Raw genomic sequence first — 26,319 nt, 5'->3', positions numbered from 1 at the left:
TCTTCTACTCTATAAATATTGTTATTCAGTGCCCTAAAGGTCTTGTTTTACCTTAGCTCTTAGTGATATCAGTGCATATAAAAATGTCCAGAACAATCATAGACATACCACACATCTTGCCATCTCTGTTTAAAATACTAGATTTCTGTAGGCTAAAAATGCTCATCGTTATTATGTTACACCAGCTAAAATGTTAGCAAGAAAATCAACACCTACAAAATTAAGTTTTTTTCCTTTGAAAAATATTTTGAAGTCTCAACAGGAAAACATGAAAACCTTACAGTTTTAAATTCAGTAAGATAAAAAGATCCATTAAAATCACTTATTTGTAATCTTGCATGTTGCATAGGCAGAAGCTGTAATAAGATATTCTTATTTTCTATGCCCAAATTCCTTAATGCCTCAAGATATTAAACTCAGGGCTTGAAGGGACTGCATCTGCCACCAGATCCAGCCTCCTGCAACCGTGGGAAACAATGCAATAGGGACTGCACTCAAAAATATTCTCCAGAACATCTATCCTATTATCTTCTGTACAATAAGGGCATGAGATCTCTAAAATATGACACGTTTAAGACTACTAAACAAAGGACCACATGCCTCGAGGTATCAGAAAAAGAGCAGGAGATAAGAAGGTTGCCAGTGATGCATAGAATTGCTGAAGTGAAGAGAATTTGTTATCCAGAAGTGAGTGCAGTCACTTCCCTAATGATCTCCGCCCATCTGCCCGGAGGATAATTGTTTCCTATTTCCTGACATGAAATATCTGGTAATTACATTAAGTTGGCTTGTAAATATGGGAGTAAATAACACTAACAGACAACTTAGAAACTTGGAAAACAGCTCTTTGTTATGAGAAACTGAACAATTATATTAATCCTTAATTCTGAGCGCTGCGAGCTTGGGATTTGATCGCTGCTAGAGTAAGCCAATTTCTTTCTGGGAGTGTGATTTATTGCTCATATATGTTGTACATATTAAATAGATATTTAGATTCAAACAATTGACTGTGATGTAAAGACCAATAAACTCAGGTCAAGGGTTGGGGAAAGAGAGGGAATCACAAATGGTGTTGAAATCCTTTGCTGTTGAATTATTAACACAAAACTCCAGGGACAACTACTAGAACAGACACTTCAAAAATTCAAGCATGGATATTTGTAGTCAGCTTCTCAGCTATGGAAAACACCCTTCACTGATCATTTCTATGAACTGTTTTCTGGGTTATTGTTTAAACGTTGGCTTGTAAAATCACTCTTTTAAATTCAAATACATATATCTAGATTATTATACACTTGCAATCATAATGTGATCAAAAGGAACATTGTAATGAAAAAGTGACATAACCTATGACCAAATCAAAAAGAAGACCTTTTTTTTCCCTAGAATGTATTTTTCTGTGATCAAAGAAAATTTCCACTCTAAGAATCCCTGTCTTAATTATGCAGTCAGGGAACACATCATCAACTAAAGGGACAGAGGTACCCAATCTATTGCTGAATAAATGTTGATTAGAAAGGAAAGGAGTGAAAGAGAGAGAGAGAGGAATCCTTTTGGGATGGATATGCATATATGGCAACAAAAACTTCTAGCATTAATTAGAATCTGCAGCACTTGAGATATTCTAGAAATATGGAGGGGACTAAATCAAGCTTCCTACAAAATAATGTGCCATTAAATTCAGTCCAAAAAATTCTAACCTTCTGCTTCATCTCATAAGTATTTTCCTTTCTTTCTAATTCCTGTTTACTTACAAAATGTTCCTTCAGGAGGCTCAACAGATTATAACCTTCCCAATAAAGCAACTATTGCATACAGGAAGGTTTCCAATATGGTTGAGAACTAGTCTTCAGCTAAGTAACCAGTAAAAAAAACACACAGAAATGAAGAAACGGAAAATACATTGACTTAGAATTATACTTCGCTTGCCAGGCCCATTCCTTGACAGAATCAGGCTAATGGGTTCATAGCTTGTTACCCAAAATGCTAAACTTCTGGCTATGTTTAATAGAAGTCCTTGGAGAAGGGATGCAGCAAGAATCCGTCTTTCCCTAGACCATCCATGTTCCTCAGAGAATCTATTTCTGTTGTACCTAAGGGATGATATCAGTGACGATAGGTAAAAAGACATCTGCAAGATGTACGTTAGAAATTACACTGAGATCAGTGTTTAATATGAGTACAAAAGCTGTCTCCAGCATACTTCAACAACTTTCTTTTAAAAAATGACATAAATAGGTATAACCCATTTCAGTGGTTATAACTGGTACTTCACTGAATACATAAGAAACAAACAAGTCATCTTCAAAGTCCTCATGGATGCAGCACAAATCACCTAAGGAACCATTCCACTGTCATTATCATGACCTTCCTTGACAGAGTAACAACATCCAGAGCTATATACACATCTACACAACTTCCCCTGTTATCCATTGACAAATATTTTCTAAATCCACATAGCTTTCAGGATGAACTTTGCCATCAGGATTTTTAAAGCAAAACCACAACATTCTGCTTCCTTTAACTAGCATTTATGCCTTAAATATATAATTTGAGTGAAACAATAACTCTGCTGATTGGAAAATAGAGATACTTTTTTCCTGTCTCATAATCATAATATTGTTTAATAGTACACATGAATAGTTAGATCTATTCACAATAATGTCACATCCACAATCAGTTTTATGGTGCAATGATCTATCTGTGAGCAGAAATGGCTACAGTCAGGTGTCAAGATGAAATGTTTTCAAGAAGCAAAAGCCTGCAAGGACTATATTTGCCACTACAGATTAGGTGTACTCAGAAAGTATGTGAAATAGTTTTAGGAAAACTCAGTTTGACAAAATGCAAACAGTATTTCCAGCAAAATTCAGACATACATGTTGCACAACTGTCTAAGCCTGGGGAATTTATGCTTTTGGCTTTCATTATTCCAAGGTGTTCATCCAGTAAAACTGTGTCTTGGAACTCCTCATCTGGGAGTCTCCTTTGAATCCATCTTGAGCCATAGGTACTGGAGTCCTTGGCTATAGGGTGACCTTGTCCTCAAGCCATGAATGAGAGTCCTGGATCTACAGCCTTCTACTCAATAGACATTTAGACCAAAATAGAATTTAAAATTTCCTGACATTTCCTAACTCCATTCTGGCCAATTCTACTTATGATTTACTGTCAGAGCAAATTAACTTCTTTTGAAATACAAGTTAATAATTAAGAATTCTAGTCATAACAAGCTATAGCAATAAGTTTCATCACAATCTGCTTGCAACAGGAGAGATAAAGATGAAGAGCTTTGTCTTGAATGATGAGAAAGAAGAAAAAATGTCTATTTCATCTTTAAAACTTCGAAGACAGGTGATTACGTCTGCCACATACTCCCAGAGACTTCTGGAGAGATTTGGCAACAGAAAACCTACATCTGCAACTGAGTGCATCATAATTTCATTGTATTTGCTAGGAAGCATCCAATACTTTCACTTTCCAAGCTTGCAGATTGTACCAGGTAAACCAGTGAACTGTGTTGCATGACACTTCTTAATAAATGACCATGGTGGTTTTCATTATTAATGATCATGAAGTGCTGACCTAATAAAGGTATTATATTTGTGAATGTTGGTTTCTAATATAGATGTGTATTACCTAATACAGAAATAATCATCATTGGTTAAAAACATAAAAGCAGCATAATTAATGTAGATAGCAAGAAAAACTAAACCCTTCTTTATTTCAGGATAAACTTGATGCATAACTGTATAACAAAAAAGGGAGGAGAAGTGACTGGAATGTCATTATTCAAATTCATGCTTCTTTGATAAAACTAAGGCAAACAAACTGCTAGCTTGTTTTAAGTGCAAAGTAGATGTGAAAAAATATAGAAACATCAAAACAGAAAAGTGTCAATCATTTTCTCTTTAAAATGCTAGCTTGAAATAGTAAGAAGAGCTTTATGGAAGCCTATTCTTTGATTTTTTTTTTAAAGTCAGTTAAGAATCAAACTGTCTAATATACCAGGAGACCCTAACTATCCTATCTGCCTTTATCTAAATGTATCTAAATGATAAAAGGCTTATTCTGACCTTATTACTTAAATATGATATAATATAGCAGCATTTTTTCTTTCCCTATACTGCAGGAGGAGGAGAAATGGAAAACATCTACTCATAACTGAAAGCCACCCAGGCAGCAGGGTCTTTTTGTGCATCTGTACAATAACAATGTTGTCCAGTCTAGAACAGTTTAAGATAACTCTTTAAAATGATGTGACAAAAAACATGCCCTACAGGGTGAAAAATATTGCCTTGTAAATATGCTAACTTGCTCTGACAAACTGCTATAGACACTGCTGTCTCTGATACTAAGAAATCAGCTTCGTAAACTAGGTACCAATTACAACAATTAGAATACCTGTATTTCTTCAGAGGTGAAACAACAAAACAGATCTTACCAGATGCCACAGAGCAATGATGTCACTGTAGTAGTGATATAAATCTGAATAACCAATGTTTCCTGGATTCTCTCATTACAACAGCAGCATTCATTTCTTGAGAAATGAGTTTAATCTTTTGTTTAATGTAATACTTTCTAGCTAACAGGGACAACCCTTAAATTTAAGCTTTTGAAAGTTTTCAGTTCACCATATAAGTAGACAGAGGCATATTATTCTTAACTTTTGGAGACCACTAGTGGAAGGAGCAGCTGGAAAATAAAAGGCAGAGCTCTATGGTGTTAGTCAAATAAAACAAAACAAAACAAAAAAAAAAAAAAACAACCAAACAAACAACAAAAAACCCACAAATAATAAATCTTAATTATATTTCATTGTAGTAGTTATACCTCCATATTATTTTTAGTGACATACAAAATTCTGGTTTTATTTTTTACCTTGATACACAATTATGTGAAATTAGAATAAATGAGAACTTCGTTTAATTTCCTTTTTAGCTATAGTCATCTGTGGCTGGGAAAAAAAAAATCAAAATACTTATGTTATTTTTTTTTACTTAAACCTCTCCAGTTTGCTTAGGATTTTCCTGATTTTGCTCAATAGGCTTATGCATGTTAAAGTTTGTTTTTCTAGGTACACTTGCTCTAGGATTCCTCAGGTATTATCTGTATTTCTAGACCTTGCATTAAATAAACTTCTCTTAATAAGCTAGATTATACAGTTCATACCCATATTCCAGGTGTGCAATTTACAATAGTAAAGAGCTCTGATTTAATGAACTAAACTAAACTAAGTCAACACTGTACACAGAAATTTTCAGTATCAGCATTTCAGTATCAACAGTACAGAGGTGTGGAACATAAGAAAAACCAGTAACTGTGAAACACACTTTCCATTAATTCTTAGCAGAGAAGTTACTGAAATTAAATGAAATAGGTAAATATCTAAGTAATTACTAGTTCTTGAACTAGTATACATTTATGTCTAGATTGCATGAGGTTTTGGTTTATATTTAATTCAAACTGAAGTTTCTCCTTCCTTCTCTTTAAATAAAAAAATGAAATTATTTGAAACATAAATATATTTTATTTTTCTAACTAAACCTTTAACTACTCTTGTGTAAGTATGTCATCTAGAAGCAACAAAGATTATTTGTCTAACCAAGATATGTTTGGAACAAAAAATATTAATAACATTCCATGCTTTCAAGAAAAATAACACAGAAAGTAACAAACCTTCCCCAAAAGTTACAAGGTTGTTCAAATTATTTTTTATCCCAGTCTCTACTCACTATCCCAAAGCCATCTAGACTGCCCTTCCACCGTGGGAAATGAACCACCATTTATCATAGCCTGCTCCTTGCTTTCAGGGCCCTGTTAACCTAATTGTCAGGCCCTGCCAGCTCTTCTTGGGTAACTGTGAAGGACAGCTTTCCTGTCATCAAAAAATGACGAAAGAACATTATCTTTTTTAGTCTCCTTTTTCCTGGTTTTTCCTTACCAAAAAGAGGCAAAGCTGCACAGCTGTTTATGCCCATAGTTAATCATGTTATTTGAAAAGTTGTCAGGTGTTTGGGAACTGTCAACGTGAATTTGATTCCTGTCTCTTCAAGATGTTGTATGTGTTATTAAAAATCTGAGATGAGTATTTGAAGATAAAAAAGGAAAATCAAAAGATTAAATTTACATTGTAGGAAACCATTCTGTTCAGAAAAACATAAAGCTCTCTGGTATGTCCTATTCATTTAAACCGTGTCACCCAGGGCACAGCAACAATCACGTTTTTGGATTACAAAATAACTGAAGTTTCAGAATTTCCTGCAGACTGTTTGCTACCAGAATTGTTCCTTAGTATTTTCCAACACCATCCTATTGTTTGCATCCACCTGCTAATCTGGTCTGTGCTTCCTGGTGATCTCAAATGGTCAGCGTGGCAGCACACATGGCTAGCTCCTCAGAACTCCTCACACTCTGACTTCTCCCCATTTCCCACATGTTGCAGTTGGCTGCTGGCTGCCGGGAAGAAGAGCAACCTGCATCCAAAGATGCCACAAGGCCTGTTTTCTAAGCACGAATCCAGCATTTCAGCACAACTTTGATACCCATGATCAGGTATCTTGAAAAGAAGAAAACCAGAGAGTCTAAACAGTCATCGTACGATCCTTTATTATGTGGTTCACTAAAGTATATGCTTACCTTCCTGTTCAGTTTACAATACATGCAGCCCTACAAGCAGAATGCAACCAAACACATCATAAGTCAAATGCATGTAGGGATTTTTGATTAAGTGAAAGAAAATTTGATTATCAGCAGAACAGATAAAAATCCTTCCCAATTAAGGCTGTTTCCTGGCACAATTTCTGCTTTCTACTCCCAGCTGTTGTTTCATTTACTAACAGAATACATCAGAAACAAGTATGTAGCACAAAATACTCTTCACATTTTCAATAACAGATCTATACTTTAGCTCACAGTTTTCAGGGAGAACAAATTAATGAGAAAGTGCCTGTGGAAACTTTTAGCTCAAATACTACTGTTTTAAGCAAAACTGAATTAATGGGAATAGAACTAGCATAGAAATACTGCTAAAATTTAACTAGAATAGTCATTTTCACGAAAACACAATATAGGTAAAGGCATCTAACAGCTTCACACTGAGATGAGCTGCAATGCTGAGGAAATCATAGAGAAAGATAGGAAGACGGTTTTCAATAGAATCCCTTGTTTCTTAAGCAGAAATTGTATATAATACAAGTGAGAAGATTCTATTAATATCCTTGGACAAGACTGAAAGGACTGGAGCAGAGAAGTGCATGTCTTCTTGGAATTTTTCATACCTAACAAGCTGTTTGCTGCTTTCTCTAATATGTATCCCTTGTCAAGCTGTGGAGATATTGATAAAAGTGTTCTCCATGTTCATTTTGCATCCTCTCATAAAACTCCCATGAAGACAAAAGAGGAACTGCACTGGGAAAAAAGTACATACAAAACATCAACTTAAGCTGAAGTATTTTTAAAACAAAAGCCTTGCTTTTCCACTTAAAAAGTGTTGAAAGGCTTATTTTTAAAGTAACCCTATCCAAAAGGAGTTCTAGCTGACAGAATATGTGGAGCAGCAGTCTTCAAGCTATCATTTGCCACCTGAAATTTAAAAAAAAAATGAGTATTTTAAAGGCACAACACACACACAAAAGGAATCTAAAAAAAATTCCATTGGGGCCATGAATAGCTCTCTCCTCACTAGATACGTATTCTAGCAACTGAATTTTTGTAACAACTTTGTACAACAACGGGGCAACAGTTTTAGTTAGAGGTCATCTGAGCATATACATAAAAAAATGCAGGCTATGCAGTTGAACATGTATCTAAAAAGGACCCAAATCCACTGTCCCAATGGTAAAATTGAAAGCATGATACTAATTGCATTTGCCTTTTATTTATTGTCTTTTCCACTAATAGTCATTACAAAGTCTACAACAAAACAACATTGTGTTTGATAAAATCTTCATGTTTTCACTGTGTAAAGACAGAACACTCAGCAAATGTACAATCTACACAGCAGAATTAGAATCTTCTACACTATTTTTTCTTCATGATTACACAGTTAGGAGGGTCTTTTCTACAAAGTCTACCGACAAAACCTTATGAAAGGGTGTCTAGTTTATACTGAAAGCATGCCCACAGTTTAATGAGGTAATTTTCCCCAATAAATTTTCAGTAAATGTTGATGTTCCTTGATGACCCTAGTAAATACACATCACATCCAGCATTAAGTATGAAAGCAGCAGTGCAAGGACATCAGGACTGGAGAAGTGAGAGGAGGAAGACACATCTGAATCTGCTTCCAAGCTATCTGCTGAGAAGCAAGCTGCAAGGAACCTGAAAGATACGGTCACAAGAATATACAGATGATACCTTTGACATCTTATGTTTTGTAATTAATTCTTTTCCAACTTCTTCATTCTGTTCTTTGTCTGAGTAAACATGATTTAACCTTTCTTTCAAAGCATACCTAGTATTAAGTATTGCTCGCCCAGCCTTTTCACTCCTGCCCAAGATTATTTCTTATATTACACACATTTTGAAATTCTTGAGAGTTGAGAAATGTGCTTCCTATTTTTTTTTGGCTTTCCTCTCCAAAAGACAGTTCGAGGTCAGGTAATTCTGAATACCATACAACAGCCAAAAGAAAGAACTTTTCTAGCCAGTTCTCTGTTAAGAAAGAGCTTAAAGTTCCCAGAGTACTAGTTGTTGGGTTTTTTTCTTAAGAAAACTAGTACGCATTCCTCTATAACTACACTTCACAAACAAATATTGCAACAAATAGAAAATGCAAATTATTTAACATTTTGCTGTGTATTCATAGGATATAATATTCTCTCTCAAATGAATTCAGTTTCTTGTATTACCTCTTTTGTGATTGTCTCATCTGTCCAACAGTAATAAAATTACTCAGTGGATTCCATACTTTACAGAATGGGGAATGCTCTGACCTCTCATTTTATTTTGTAACAAATTCAGTGATAGTTTCCCTTGATTTTCACATGAAGTTTAAAAAGATTTTTTTTTTTTTTCAACACATATTACTATTTCTAAAGACACCAAAATTAGGAGAGATTGCCATGGAAAAGTCTTATGAGATATTTTTTTTTTCCTGGCCTTTGTTCATTATTCTGTGAATCAGTGTGGTCATCAGGTATTGAAAGATAAGTGACAATGCTGAGCAAAAGGAATTGACACAAGCAGATATTTCTTGAATTATTTGGAAGGGAGGTTTTGGAACAGAATTAAATGTGACTTCACAGACCATAGACTGATAGAACTTGACTGTAGTGGTGAAGATCCTTTCCCTGTGAATGTCTGTTTCTCTTGAATGCTACACATTTGGCACTATTGAAATGGCATTCTGTTTGGATGGTAATCTAATAAATCACATTTCTCAGGAGGAGAAAAAATGTTTTGCATCTCTACGCTGGGCAAATGACAGCATCAAGTGGCTCATAAAGAGACCATGGAATTAATATTCTGTAAATGTGCAAGAAAATGATGCTGGGTAGGGTCCTATTCACCAGTCACACAAATGTGCCAAGGAGTGATAGTGTAGTGCAGTTTTGATATAGATTAAACATTTTAACAAACTGAAAATTATCATCTTAACCAAAGGTTAGAGCAGGGTACTGATAGAACTGATTTGATTCTAGTCCAGTTTAATTTAAATGCTGGCAAGGAAACCTGAGGCACTAAATGACAAACTGGTCACTGCCAAGATATTTTGGACCTCCTTTTTACACTTTGAAATTGTTTGTTTCTGTGTTTTTTCCTGCCCCCATGCAATGTTTATACTATTACCAATGTAAGCAAGTGAGATCTCTGTCCAAAACACAGACGTTTGGCAGAAAGTCTATGTTTCCATAGCACTTTATGAGAGAAGTTGTACTGTGAATTATGAATGAATGATAACTACAGAGGTACCCACTCAAAAGAATGTCCCTGATTTCCATCTCCTCAGTGGTCAGTCAGCCCTCTCTGTCTTTTACCATTCCTCTTGGACTGATCATTAAGAACAGCTGAGTTCATCCCCCTCTCCTGTATTATTCAAAGGACTCCTTGATAAGAAACTTGGCTTCTGCTATTTCACTATGCATATTATGATCTTGTAATAGGCTGACACAGGGATACACACTCAAGGTCAGTTATGCTGGCAAGCTACAAAGCTGCCACTGTACAGGCAATCCAGTTTTTAGTAGTAGAGAATGTAACGTTGCTGTGGTCAGGATCCATTTATAATGTGTAAAGCAGCCTTTCAAATCAATCAGAGGCAGTGAGCTGTAAAGGAATTGCATCCCAAGGAATCTCCTTGCACTTCCATTTTAATGTGCAGCATCATTACAGATCTCACATCACATAAAACCTAACTTCTGTGAGAACAAATGAGGGCATTAAATTCTTTTAACTTCCACTGGCATGGCTGCAACTATAAATCATGTTCAAAATTGCCTGGAAGCCACAAATCTAAAGCAGAAAACAAAATTAACCCATCCAAATGACTTAATTTTCATCCTGGCTCTACATTATGCACACATGAAAACATCTATGCAGGACTGATGCTCAAACCCTGCAAGCAGTTACCTGTATGAGAACACTTATGCTTATGAGTCACCTGAATTCAACCAGAAAGGAAATCCAATGGGACAATACCCATTTACATGTGTTTGCAGGTTCAAAGCATTAGATTACCATCAGGTGCCAGGTGCAAGTGCTGCCTTTTCCTTCAAAATTCTATTGAGACATTATAAACTGCAAAGATCATGTAGGATTTTAATTTTTCATCCATGAGGTAGTGTAGTATTTCATCGTCTAGAATATTTCCACGCATCAGTGAAGGTGAGACCTCCAAGACACCAATGAAAAGTTTATCAGCTCTGCAAGGATCTGACATGCTTCCAAGCAGTCAGTGAAAGCTTCTACTGCTGCTCTAGGTAACTGAGCGGATGGAAGGAATTTAAAATTTCAGCAACAAACACAAAAACAGCCTCTGGCAAAAGAAATGGTAGTTACAAACTCAATACAGCAAAAATACTGATGCTCTAGTTCAAGTATCAACAGCACATTCCCTGATGGCACAGCTAGATGACTTCTGCTAATTCCCATATCTCCTACCGAGTACAGGAAGACTGTTGTTCCATCTGTCGGCAGCAGAGAGGAGGGGGATGGGGGGAAGTCACTTATGCCAGTTTGCTAAGAAGAAATAATATCCATCTTATAGCAGCAACAGCAGCAGAGCAACAATATGCCAATATGCAAATAATAGAGCTAGAGCCCTGCATTTCAGAGGTTTCTTGGTTGTATTAAAGACATATGATGAACCTCATCTCTGCAAAAGTCAGTCCCACTGCTACACTCATTGCTGGCATTGTTGAAATTACAAATGCTAAATTTGCAGATGCTGGCAAGGCCTAAGGCATACTCCCTTGGACTGTGGGGAATAAAGTTCTTTGTGACCTCCAAGGAGGACGTCATGTCTAAAGACAATGTTTAATGAGGATTGTAAGACTGAAGTGGTTATTAAAAAGGTGGTAAAACAATTGCTCCAGGGTATGGGCAACAAACATACCAGCATGGCAGAAAGTTATGACAAGCAGTAGTAGTTCATAAATACCCTCTTGTTTTATTCACCATTTGGGATTTGCACTAGAAATTGTCCAGCATTGTGCAGGAACTCCTGTGGCAAGCACTGCTTCTCCTGCTATACTGTCTTCTAGGCAGTGTGAGAACCCATCTAGTGTCCTGGTCCTTGTATTTCAATGGGAGATGGCAAACAAGCCTCAACCCAGTTACTCTTTTCTTGCACCGTGAATGGAACAGTCCCCTGTCATCTTTTTGGAAAGACAATACAGATGCACAAAGATTTTGTGCGAATGAGAACATTTTCTTGCAGTTTTTGTTTCACATCCTTAATTTGATCAGAGCCTGCTCAAAAGAGCGCAAAGCATGATTCAGGTGTTCTTGCTTTATGGAAACATGTGCATACATTTTTTTCCACCCACAGGATATTTTAACTAATAATTTACATTTTAAAATATTAGAAGGAAAGGGAATGAAACATTCTTAGCAGTCTTTCACCTAAAGAAAAATACACTGGGTTAACACAGCTCCTGGCGAGAATAAAGATGAAGTGATTCAATACACAGTGTTTTCCTAATTTTAAACAACAGTATTTTAAAAATATTTTTAGCAGTTGAAAAGTTCAGAGGTAAGGTGCTAGGCATTTATAGTGATGTTATGGTTACATTCAATAGTAAAACTCAGAAAACTGCAGCCATATGAGAGAACAGCAGCCAGAAACAAAACCCTCTGCCCAAGAATAATTAAAAAAATCTTCATACATGAAGGCATCAAATACATCAAATAGAAGTGAAAATGAATTCTTACAATATCAGAAAAAAAAAAAAAAGGAGTGAAATGATGGAAAATATTCATAATTTGTAAGGTAGGATGCTCCCCTCGTGTAGAAATATACCATTCAAATTTCTTCAGATACTCTTTGTTTGGGAGAAACAGAACAACAACTACTGTGAATCTTTTAAATACCTGTGGAGGCTACCGAGGCACACATAAGGTGTGCCAAACCCTCAGCTACAGATGAACCCCACATGAGCCAAAGAAATTAAACATAGCCTGATGCTTACTTCTTCCTTTCCTGTGTCACTAGAATGAAGTCTGAAATATTCAGTATCATTAGGGGATAGCAAAGTTCCTTCCATATATTAGATGTTACTGAGAAAAAATGCTTCGTGCTAACCAGTTCTCCTGTGTTTACCAGCTCCAAGTATTATTACATTTCTTTCTATAGTCTTTTCATTACTGTGCTTGTCACTTGGAGTAACTGTACTCCACAGATGTTAGGATTTAATGATGTAAATATATGAGATTGTAAGGAGGGCAAGCACATATCATGTCCTTCAAAACAGCTGCCGTCATACTCTGTGCCACATTAACTTAATTAAACCTCCTATATGATGTCCCATACTGTCTCACTAATTTTTGCTTGGGCTAATTCAGACAGATCAGAGGAGGTGTGTGACTTCAGTGAGGAAGGCACACAAGATACATGTTAAAGTCACTATGTGGATTTGTAGAAGTGTTACAAAAGGGAAACCATTAAACAAACAGATTTCCTTAAGAAGGAACATCTACTCAGCCACAGGAAGGGGAATTCCTTTCCCAATATTCAAAAATTATAGGACACTTTTTAAAGATGCAAAAAATTGGGAGTAGCTTAACTTGTTCTTGATTGAATAGAATAGTATGAGGAAACAAGATTATTTTAACAGTTTTCCTTGGGAAAGAAATAATTAAAACCAAAATCATTTTAATTTGGATAAAAAATGTGGCTGGATTTCAAATGACCATCACAAATCCCATCAACTCTAAATGCTATGGAATTTTGATGTCTGAATATCATAATGAAGTTAGTCCTTGAATAAAACAAAAAACATTTAGCTTTTTCACAAAAAAAAGAAGATTAAAGACAAATTTGTTTGACCATTTTTGTACATATGTGCAATATGATCTGTAACAGTTAAATTATAATCCAATGTGCCATTAGCATATATTCATGAACCATATTCCAGCCAAAATATGTCCCCTAACCAAAAGAATAAGTGAGCTTGGAGGGTGTATGAATGGCTAGAGACATGCTCTGTAGTCAAATTAAAAAGTTATTATTTTTTAAGTGAAAACCTAAATATTCCTCAAAACCCTCGATTCAGCATGGAAGGAACACAATGGGTCAACTTTTTGCTGATTTTGAAGGGAGGTGAAATGAAAACTGTGACTTGTTTTCATGGCAGCACATGCCAATGTCTATCCTGACACAGTGTGTTTGAATAATATCTTGTGTGGTACTGTGGAATTTGAATATTGAAACACTTACCAAGTTTAAGGAAGCACAGCAACCAAATTAAACAGTTGCCCACATATAAGAATCCTGCACATGCATTGTAACTCTTTTGAGTTTTGTGAGGCACTTAAAGCCAGTCTCAGCCATGCTGGTGACAAAATAGCCCCCAATTACATTGTATTGTTTTTTCATGGCAAGGTTTTTGTAGCAGGGGGCTGCAGGGATAGTTTCTGTGAGAAGTTGCTAGAAGCTGCCCCTATGACTCAATACAGCCAATGCCAGTCAGCTCCAAGACAGACCTAATGCTGGCCAAGGCTGAGCCCATCAGCAATCATGGTAGCACCTCTGGGACAACTAAGTCAAGAAGGGGGGGAAAAAAAAAACTGTGTACTGCAGCCAGAGAGAGGAGTGAGAATATCTGAGAGAAACAACGCTGCAGACACCAAGGTCAGTGAAGTAGGAGGGATCCAGGTGCTGGAGCAGAGATTCCTCTTCAACGTGTTGTGAGGCTGGCTGTCTCCCAGCAGCTCAGAGAGGTCCATGGTGGAGTAGAGATCCACCTGCCACCTGTGGAGGACCCCAGGCCAGACCCCAGGTGAATGCCCAAAAGGGACTGTGACCCCATTGAGAGCCTGTGCTGGAGCAGGCTCCTGGGAGGACCTGTGTCCCCATGGAGAGAGGAGCCCAGGCTGGAGCAAGTTTGCTGGCAGGACTTGTGATCCCATGGGGGACTCATGCTGGAGCAGTCTGTTCCTGAAGGACCTCACCCTGTGGAAAGAACCCATGCTGGAGCAGTCAGTGAAGAACTGCAGCCCATGGGAAGGACCCATGCTGGAGAAGCTCATGCAGAACTGTCTCCCATGCAAGGGACTCCACGCTGGAGCAGGGGAAGAGTGTGAGGAGTCCTTCCCCTGAGAAGGAAGGAGTGTCAGAGACAGCGTGTGATGAACTGACCACAACTCCCTATTCCTCATCTCCCTGTGCTGCTGGTGGGGAGGAGGTAGAGAAAATTTGGAGTAAAGTTAAGCCTGGGAAGAAAGCAGGGTGGGGGTAAGGTGTTTTTGCTTTTATTTTCCCATTACTCTAATTTGATTGGTAATATAAATATATATATATTTTTTTTCCCCAAGTCAAGTCTGTTTTGCCCATGGTAGTAATTGGTGAGTGATCTCTCCCTGTCCTTATTTTGATGCATGAGCCTTTTGTTATGTTTTTTCTCCCCTGTCCAGCTGAATAGGGGAGTGATAGAGCAGCTTTGGTGGGCACCTGGCATCCAGTCTGGGTCAACACACCACAGACATGCTCCTGTATCGCTCCTAATCAATCACACCTCTTGTGGGGAGTACTTGATGCAAATACATAGTAACAACTTTCTTTTGTAAACAGTTATGCTCAGTTCAGCTCATCACATGTTTGAACTCAAACAAAAAAGGTGGCAGGAATTTTTTAATAGAAATTTTGCTACCAGTGTCCATGAGGCTGACTGCACCTGTAATTGCTCAGTTGAACATATTCGCCTTCAACTCAAGGTTCTCTAAGCCTATGTATAGATGGGCATGTGTAAACACTTTCAGCCATCTTTACTGCCTCGTGGTATCTTTGTAGGACATATTGGATACTCTTATTTGATATATTAATGTGGGAAAGCTTTTCTTGAATCAAACAACAGCTAGAAGGAAGAAGCTGGTTCTAGCTTACAAGCATTTAAATGTCATTTTCAAGTTGTCTTTAATTCTGAAGAAATTCTAGATTTATGTTTCCTGGAAAGCAATAGCAGCAAGCTTTCTGAAACAATGTGAATAAAGTCTAAATGTGTTGTAAGAGGAATACATAATAACCCACTGATGGATAAGCTGAAGAACCAGCTCTCAAAATATGAAAAACTGTCTCTGTGAAATAATTTAAGTATCTCTCCAAATTCCTTAACTCTTTTTCAGAACTAGAAAACAATTAGAAAAAGTTTCTCAAGTATTTCATAATTTCAATTAAAACTGGAGAAATGTAATTTTACCATAATATCTAAAACAGAAGAAAGCTTCACAGACTGAAGTGTGCTCTTTTCTGTTTTTTATCAACACTTTGAAATGGTGCAGTGCAGAAGAAACAATACATATCTCCTTTTCATTCTAGTCTGCTTTGTTCAAATAAAATTCTAAAGGCAATGATCAAGAAAATATACTTGATCACTCATAAAAGAAGTGTGATGCATAATACTTCAAAATTAACATTACTGCTTTTCCCACAACAGAAATTAGAACATCCACAGGTTCTAATTGTCAGCATTCACTTGTTAAAAATCAGTCTTCTATATGCATTCTTTATACAGTAAATCCAAATTTCCTAATCCACCTTTTAAATCAGGCAGAACTCCTACCAAATACAAAAGACAGAATAAATGCTGCACTAATCAAGGTTACTTAGTCATTTTTATTTTGTATTTTACTAAAATTCCTGTTGAATTCTGACTATTTTTAAAAGTATTAGTTTGTAAAATAACTTGCATTGTATTCTACCGTATGGAAAGGGTTAATATTGAAGGTAGATTTTTGGAAAGGTTGTGATGAGAAGGCAGATACACTCCAGATGTAAGAGAATTCCCATCATGTATCTTCATTATTTGTGTATCATTTGTTGTATAAGCAAGTATAAACCAATTTCAGTGAAGAACAGTTTTCTGTATGGTTATGGTTTCTATGAAAGGCCTGACTTTGGCATTTTGCAGCAGGCATGAGAATGTTTCCTTTAGGTTTGCCCTTTTCCCTTTGTTTCAAGAAAGAAAGAGTCAAGATTTTCAAGAAGAAAGAGTGAAGATTCTCGAGCCTTTGAACAAAGTGAAAAATATGCATAATATTTTTAATTACTGGAACTATTACTGTAAGTTCAGTAACATCACAGTATTTATCTTTTTACTGATGTAGTCATGAAAAGTTTAAGCACTGAGAAGCTACCATTTTATCTTAATAGTTCTGTCCTTTCTCCAATTCTGAGAATCCACAGTATCAGGTGATCTTTGGTTTTAAGTTAAATCCCTGCTCTGGAAGCCTTTACTGTTATCCATGGCTTAATATATTATAAATAAATACAGATGAGGGTCCAAAAGTAACTAATCTTAGCTATTAATGCAAAATCTGTTAGAACATGTGAAGTATATAAATGAGGATGAAATTGTAGCTTAGAACTTCTCTCTACAGTAGGTTTAGAAAATATTTGCATATTTAATAGCTAGTGAGCAAAGGTCAACTCCATCAGCAGCACCGCTATAATGCTACAGAAATCTGCAGAATAAGACTTCAGTCTTTCTGCTGTTGAAATTACAGCAGTATGCCCACTGTTGAAGACAAAGGCATAACTACTTCCCGTAGCTCTCCTGAAAAAATAAAATTGGCTGCTACCATCTAAATCACAACACATTGATATGTATTTCTCAAATGCAAAAAGATTATCAAGAATGTAAAATATGTGAAATTATCATAAACCCATAGGAAATTAACTACCAATCAAGAAAGTAGGCAGAAAAATGTACCAGATTTAAAAATGTAAGCACTATAAATGAATTTATATGTGTCCTTTTAGTAGGAAACCAGTAAGTTTTTGCGGCTAAAAAAAAGTTGACTTTGAAATGCACGACCCTTGCGGAGCTGCACCTTTACTCTGGTAGTCCTTTCCTTGCTAAATGTAGACTTTCTTTCCACATTTCTTGGAGGTGCTTAATAGTGTCATCACAGAGTGCAGGTTCTTCAGGGAGATGACTGTTTTTAATATACTTTTGTACCACCAGTATTTTTTGTTTTCAATAAAGTATTTACATTTTTTCCCTGAAGGCTCTATTTCATTATAAGGATATTTCAGATGTACTTCAAAAGATAACAAACCTGATGGTTATTTTTTTAATTAGACATAGAACCATACATAAAATTATATGTGACTGAACACAAAGAGTAGATATTTAACATTCATAGGTGCTTAAATGTGACTTAAATTACTGACATATGCAGTGAAGATGGTTTTATACCTGAGAAAGCAACATGATTTCATACAAACCAAACTCTGTCCTTTTAGTATAAATGTCCTGGATTTAGACTGAAAAATAAATATTCCAAAGACTGTGACTCACCAGTTGAAAAACTAAAAACAAAGATCAGATCCAGAAATCTCAGTAACTGGGAGTGTGACATTGTAAAAAATGTCTCCTGAAAATGATTCTCATATGAACAAAGATTTCATCAGAAATCTTCCAGGAGACTCAGCCACTGGAAAAATAATTTGTTTCCTTTTCACTGACTTGCAGCTAGTCTGAGGTCACTTTTCTTTATGTTTTTAAAGAAGACACTTCATCATATTCTTCTCCCATTTTGCCAAAAGGCAAAAGGATTTATTGCAAAGTAGTCTGTTAAGCAGAAAGGTGAGACAGAATAATGACTGGGTATTTCTAATAGCAAACACAATAAAAAGTTACTCCATTGGACTATGTGAATAGTACCTGAATATTAAATTAGGTTCCCATCTTGAATTCTGGCAGCCAAATCTAAACATGCATATATGTATATACACACGCACACCTTCATGATCAGATAGACAAGTATGCACACCTTATTACTTTTATTTTTCTTTTTTCTACCTCTGTGAAGGTGCAAGAATACAAAAATGCCATGAAGGAGGTTTGAGCAGCATGTCACAAAACATTCAACACACTTGTAAGAAACAATTGAAAAGTCAGATCACAGCCACAGACCTCTTACAGAGATGGAACAGCCAACCTAGCCAGTTCCCAGCTTCCACAACTATTTGGTTCCTACAGTACAGATGCCAGCAGCCACCTCCAGTTGATGGATTTCCACCATGATCACCACACTGTATCACATTCCAGATGATGAAGCATCTTAGCATTGAATGACTGGTAGTAAATCAAGTTTATTAACAGTACCCACAGAAGTCACCAGCTCTTTTTCAGTCTTTCCTCCTCCTTTTCAAAAGGGCAATTCATGAACTGCAGCTGAATAATGGTGTGGTTGCTAGCACAATTTATGAAATGAAGATCGTATCTCAGAGAGTGAGCCGTTTGTATAATAACAGCTTCAACTGGACTATTTGGGAAGAAATCTTCACAACCAAAAAGGCTTTCTTACTACTCAGTTACATTGCATGAACGTAAATCATCCAAACATACAAGGGATTTAAAATGTTGGACTGAGATGGGCTTATCAAGGAAGTACACTTTCAGCAGAACACCACAGTGTGTACATCACCCTTAAGCATGTGGTTACCCTGGCCAAAGAGTAAGCTTAGGCATGGAGCTGGGAGAGGAATTAGATTCCTAGCTCCAGAGAGTTTATGACTATAAAACCATTCTCCTCCCACAACTCTAAGTGCTTTCAACACATAAAACATAAGCCAAAATTATATTAGTATTCCATGAAATACAGTATTACTACAGAAGGAGAGTCATCTTATTTATGATGTGAGGGAAGGGAAGGGAAGGAAAGGGAGGGGAAAGGGAGAGGAAGGGGAGAAGAAGGGGAAGGGGAAGAGAAGAGGGAAAAGGAAAAGGAAAAGGGAAAGGGAAAGGGAAAGGGAAAAGGAAAAGGAAAAGGAAAAGGAAAAGGAAAAGGAAAAGGAAAAGGAAAAGGAAAAGGAAAAGGAAAAGGAAAAGGAAAAGGAAAAGGAAAAGGAAAAGGAAAAGGAAAAGGAAAAGGAAAAGGAAAAAGGAAAAGAGGGAAGGAAAAGGAAAAGGAAAAGGAAAAGAGGGAAGGGAGAAAGGGAGAAAAAGGGGAAAATAAAAAAAGAGAAGAAAAAAATATTCAGATTCATGCCAGGGAAAATAATACAAAAATGGAGAAGAAAGCCACTAAGCAGTCCCAGGAAAGCATGAATAGCAGAAAACTGTAGACACAAAAAGGCATTCTAGACAAGAAAAGGAAAAGCATAATAACACCAAGAAACAGGATGAATCAAGACAGGATGAGGATAAAATAGAATAAATGGAAGGGTTACATACAGATGATGAGAATAGGCGAGGGGAATGAATAAGATGCTGGAAAGCCCAGGGAGAGTGGAGAGAGGAATGAGTTGCACTTACTACTGACTATGAAAACTTCATGAACAAGGCTAACATAAGCACCATCACATATTATAAGAACTTCATTTTGCAGACTTGCATTCTGGAGTGATTTATATAAGGTATTTCTCTTCTCTTCTCTCCTCACTTAGTATCTCCATAATATTGCTCTGGTCTTTGCTTGTTAAAAAAGATACCGTGACCGAGCGAGATAAAACCATGCATCTCTAGGAAATAATTTTTCATGTTTACACAAAAGCTCATTCTTTTCCCTTTTATACATTCTTTTTACTACAACACAGAACTACTACCCTGGGACATACGTTCAGAGAAGTTTTGCTCTTCTTAGGTATGTAAGGTCATTATAAAGCAGCTTTAGCCTCAAGCCTTATGAATGATACCACTGGAAAAATGTGCTAACAGAGAGATTCACTGCCAATTGTTTAATTATATCCAAATCCAAGAGTCTGATTATAGACACATTCATATCTGGTGGGACTCTACCTCCTATCGAAAGGTCATCTTTCTATGTACTTTTAATTTTTCCCTATAATTGAAGATCCCGAGTCCAAAACGCCTGTGTGGCAAAACGGTTTTCATAGTTACTTTGAGAATTAAAACCCACTACAGCAGTATTCTGTTAATGTTTACATGATGAAAATGGCACTCTTGGGTGGCAAACCTCTTTAGCTACACAGTGCACACCTTTATTTCTTCTGCTATTTCTTTTACAAGAGGCATTTCTAATCCATTGGCTAGGATGCAGTATATAAAAGGGAACCGTTGGGCTGGATTATTCATGTATGGGTTTCCTGACAGTGCAAATGACATACAGCTAATAATAATCAAACTAATTAGCACATGTATAGCACTTTGTTTCTTGGAAGCACCAGACAACATTAACTAACTAATTCTTGCAACACCCCTGTGAGGAAAGGAAGTAATTGTCCTGCCTCCCATTTAACACACAGAGAGAGGTTAAAGCATTATTCTGGTTGGAAAACATAAACCACAGGTTGATATTATGGTGTTTTATGTTTGAGATTTCTCAGTGATATTGCTCTTCAAAAGCCAGGCCTGTAAGCTGAGCTTTTGCTCTGGCAGAGGAGAAGGGACAGCCTGACAGGGCTGGGCTGCGCCATCATCCCCTTGTTCTGCTGCTGGCTCAGCCACGGCACAGCCCGCACATGCTGCACAGCTGGGAGACACCCTGCCTCTCATTACCTCCTCCCTAAAATTCTACCTTTCTAGAGTCTTTTCCTTCAGTTCCACTGTGTTCTATATGTTTTGTGGTTCCAGTGAGTGACACTTGCAAATTTCTTTGGGTGGGTCTCCAGGGTACGATGAGCTCTAACACTCATCCCATGCATCAGGGAGGAACAACAGTCAAATCTCCCTTTACTTGGCTGTAGGACTGAGGGAGAGAAAGGAGTAAAATTATTTCTAACATTAACATAAGTAGATTTGCCTTTTCTAGTTTACATATAAGGAGCAGGCCTGTTATATGTGAGAAGGGGCTAGGTTCCTGTGATCTGCTTTGGGAAAAAAAAAATCTTAGGATACTTCCTTTCAGTGAAAGCAGGTTACTGCATGACTACAGAACTAAAATCTGCTCTCTTTCACATGAGTAAAACAAGCACAAGTATTCGTGTAACACACCATTTATCTCTCAGAATAATTTTGTGAACACATAGTACAGAGGCAAAATGTGCAGTGCAAACTGAGTGGCCCAGGTGTTGAGAAAAGAGGTTGACAATTACAAGAAATACTCCGAAATAAAAACATATCCAGGTCAGGACTCTATATCATTTCACTAGACCTTTCATTTCACTAGCATGACTTTGTAATTCAACCTGTTATACTTATGGAGTATGTAAAAGTTATGCATTTCCATTACTCCTTTTGGAGGTCAGACTATTGCACTGGACACTGCCTTCAGGAACTTACAAGTTCAAAAATGCAGAGGAAGAAGTAAAGGTCTACAAGGAGAACAGAATAACATGCCTAAGCCACAAAAAAAAGTTAGAGGCAGGGTCCCTGCTTTCTAAAACTGTCCTAATATGGCTTTGAAACTACAAACACACCTGCAGTGACTGCATTTTTCCTATCTCTAAAGCACAGAAGGTGCAACAGTTACATACTTTTTTGTCATTCTAATACATTGGAAAATTAAGTGTGCTACAATTTTCTGCTCTTAGAAAACAGTGAGAATAGATAAAGTAATCACAAGCGATAAGAGTAAGGCTTTTCTGAACTTTGCTTTGTTTATGGATTTTTCTGAAGAAGCATCATCTTGTACAGTGCTTTACCTCAGACTTCCAGTAATATTTCTTGTTTAGCTTAATTTTTAAATGATATATCTTAGAGAGAAGCACACTATCTGACACATGTAAAATCTATATGTAGACCTTTCCAAGAGGTCAAACAAGTTCAGGGATCAAGTCATTTTACTCTAAATGAGAATGAAACAATTAGGTAATTCACCTAAATAAGTATTACGTAATTATGAAACAAAATTGATTTTGTAGTGTAGGTATACAAAGAGAGGTAATTAATGGTGATTAATCATCTATCACCATTGCCATGAGTTCAATTGTTGACCACAATTATGCATAAATTCCTCCCATTAACGCAGACTTATCCAACTTACCTTATAACTGTGGAAGGGACACTAAATGGTATAATCCAATAGAACGGTCTCACAAGTAAACAAACGAACCTAAATAATCTCCCATAATATAAAACAAAGTGGGGAAGAAGGGGGGAACATCCAACCAACCCCTCAACTGTTCATTTGCATTATGAGGGAACAGAGTGTACTATCAGCAAGTTTGCTGATGACACCAAGCTGGGAGGAGTGGCTGACACGCTAGAAGGCTGTGCTGCCATCCAGCGGGACCTGGACAGGCTGGAGAGTTGGGCAGGGAAAAATTTAATGAAATATAACAAGGGAAACTGTAGAGTCTTGCATCTGGGTAGGAACAACCCCAGGTTCCAGTATAAGTTGGGGAATGACCTGTTAGAGAGCAGTGTAAGGGAAAGGGACCTGAGGGTCCTGGTGGACAACAGGATGACCACGAGCCAGCACTGTGCTCTTGTGGCTAGGAAGGCCAATGGCATTCTGGGGTGTATCAGAAGGGGGGTGGTTAGTAGGTCGAGAGAGGTTCTCCTTCCTCTCTACTCTGCCCTGGTGAGAACACATCTGGAATATTGTGTCCAGTTCTGGGCCCCTCAGTTCAAGAAGGACAGGGAACTGCTGGAGAGAGTCCAGTGCAGGGCAACAAAGATGATGGAGTGGAGCATCTCCCTTATGAGGAAAGGCTGAGGAAGTTGGGTCTCTTTAGCTTGGAGAAGACTGAGGGGTGACCTCATTAATGTTTATAAATGTAAAGGGTGAGTGTCACAAGGATGAAGCCAGGCTCTTCTCAATGACAACCAATGATAGGACAAGGGTTAATGGGTTCAAACTGGAACACAAGAGGTTCCACTTAAATTTGAGAAGAAACTTCTCAGTGAGAATAACAGAGCACTGGAACAGGCTGCCCAGGGGGCTTGTGGAGTCTCCTACTCTGGAGACATTCAAAACCTGCCCGGACACATTCCTGTGTAGCCTCATCTAGGTGCTCCTGCTCCGGCAGGGATATTGGACTAGATGATCTTTTGAGGTCCCTCCCAATCCCTAGCATTCTGTGATTCTGTGATTCTGTGATGTTTTCAGTATCTGTGTGAAAGATTTCATGCTTTACATTCAGCTTCATTAAGTGAACTTTGAACCACTCTGATAACTGATGAAAAATTTGGTCAGGGAATCATCTAATAGCCTCGAAACAACATTGTGCCATTCCTAAATTCCTCTTGCCACAGACTGCAGCTTGGGGAAATAGTGTTTCTTTGGGATACAAGAACTTTCCAGGCATCTTTATGTTTCCAGAACCACCTACAGGACCTGCTTCATAGCCACTTCAGACAGACTCACTGTCTTTTTGTATCAGACTGAGATCCAGTGTCAGAGTGAATGGGCTGACTCCATTTCTGACTCTGTGTTTGCAGGTCTGTTAAATTCACCATTTCTGCACTGTCTGTAAAGTAAAATCATTTGTGCTCGTAAATGTCATACACTGGATTTCCTTGTCGCTATGTACTTTGACCTAGTTCATAAAAACATGAAGCTGCATTCTCCACATAAATCAGTAATTTAATAACTTCCTGTACAAAATTTCATCTCTACAGTAAGACTACATACTAAGGCAGAAAAAGTCTATATGTGTGTTTATATCCACATAAAAAATATTGCTTCAAATCACTGATTAAGATGGCATTTGTATTTCATAATTAAATAAGTCTACACAACTGCTGTTAAGGGAAATGCATTTAAAATTAATACACAGCCTTTAATAAAAATGCCAAATTAACAGATAAGAAATCAACAGAAAGAAACAGGAGCTGCCTTATTCATCTTTCACAATGTTTAATTGGTGAAGCTTGTAATTCAGAATGAGTGTTTGTATTTATTTGAATCTTTTAAATATAGAACATACTTTAAAACTTCATAGTTACTAGAACTTAGTAATGTGTTCACTTTAGTAATCTACATAATGAGTCTGACATAGACCTGTATACATATAAGAATTTTAGTTATTAACTAATTAATACACAGCTTTATTAGCTATTTTTACAGCCGACTTTGCTTTTATGCTAATTAGAGTTGCAGATGCATTTCTACATTTTAAACGATAGGTGGCACCAGGAATTTCTGGAAGATATCTGTAAATTTAACACATTTTTTGATTGCAAATTAGATTCTAGGTGATGAGTAGCCAAACTAACAGCTAGATATAATTAATAATTATATAGCAGTAATTGGAGTATGAGGGAGGCCTACAAGGAAGAAAAAAACAAATAAAAAACAAACACAACACACTAACGAGAGCTAGGAAACTCAAAAACAGATGGTTAAGAAATTATAACCTGATCAGAGGCTGTCAGAATAGATTTACAAGAACCGAATCCTGGCAGTAAGAGTGCAATAACTTATAAGTTGATGCAAATTAGAAAGGCACAACTTAGTGAGGCACACATTTCTGTGATATAATTACTCTTCAGTTCATAAAATAAGATCCCTGTAATGGGGCCCAATCCAGACATCAAAACTTAAAGCATCTTAAATAAAGATTTTGGGAAAATAGGTGAATATGTGAATATTTGATATGTATGCAAAATTTTAGATTGTGACAAATCTAAAGGAAAATGAGTGTCTGAAAGGAGAGCTCAGAAAATGTGAGATGCACCCAAAAGATGGCAAAATGTACCTGCGGCCCATGGAAGGACACACAAGCATCAGTCAGTTGACATCCTGACCCACAAAGGCTTGCAATGGTTTGTGCAAAGTATGTTAAACAAAAGACAGTGTGCTTTCATGCCAGAACACATTAAAAGGAAAAAAGGATAATGGATATTTCTAACAAAAACTGAATACTAGCTGAAAAAATTTACTGCTGGATCCTAATTGTGTATTTACCACCAATTCCAGTAATACACCACATGGTAATAACCATTTATCCATACACACACATATGCATGCACAAAACCAGGTTTTTAACATATTCTTCCTTCCTCTCCTCATTATTAAAACCAATTTACTTATGGAGACTGTCACTCTCTGGAGACACTTTCCCCAGAAAGGTAGCCAAAGTCTTTGTTTTCAGTATTTTCCTTAAAAGATTAAAAATAAATATGTTGCGGGAAGTTGAATGCAGTATGTTAAGTGAATCTAAAGAAAGAATTAATTAAAAATGCTTTACAAAACAGCAGATGACATATCAAGGGAAGTTTACTAGAAAACAAAGCATTTCAAACAAATGTAGAAATATTTTCCTAAAGACACAAGGTTTTGTTTGGAAATGGGAGGCTGACAGAAGCTTCAGACAATGCTTAGACAGACGATCTTTGAGGTTCCTTCCAACCTAAACCATTCTATGATTCTTTTTGAAACTCAAATGCTTGCACTTAATCCACAAACTTGCATTTCTTCAAAACTGCTGTAAAAATGGTTTACACCTAAATTTTGTTTAAATATTAAGATGAATGATTATGTACTTTTTGGAGGGAACATGGTGCTATCCATTGAAAGACTGAAAAGTTTTTTTCTAAGTGGTAGGGAGCGACATAAGGAATAGGATCATGTGAAAGACGGATTATTTAATTTACCTGCCAAGACTCAAAAAGTCTAGAAGTATAAGCTTGACATTGTCTCAAAACATTTTAAAAAAATAAAAATTAAAAATTGTTCCAAAGTGAAGTGACAAAAGCAGATACAAAAAGCCAAGAATTTGCAAATATCCATAACTTCATGATTTTTATAAATGTAAACATCTAATTGAAAGACTCTACCACTACTTACGAGAGTTTAGTAGACAAA

General features: G+C 36.8%; 1 protein-coding gene across 1 annotated transcript in view; it reads right to left on the bottom strand.

The window, feature by feature from the left end:
- NALF1 (NALCN channel auxiliary factor 1) overlaps nucleotides 1–26,319 on the bottom strand; it is a gene marked incomplete at its 3' end in the record, with an annotated part of 459,358 nt that overhangs the window by 234,951 nt on the left and 198,088 nt on the right. The gene's annotated exons all lie outside the window — the stretch shown is intronic.

Source organism: Streptopelia decaocto, assembly GCF_964273445.1.
Source record: "Streptopelia decaocto genome assembly, chromosome: 1".
Taxonomy (NCBI): Eukaryota; Metazoa; Chordata; class Aves; order Columbiformes; family Columbidae; genus Streptopelia; species Streptopelia decaocto.
This window is presented reverse-complemented; position numbering and strand designations above follow the sequence as displayed.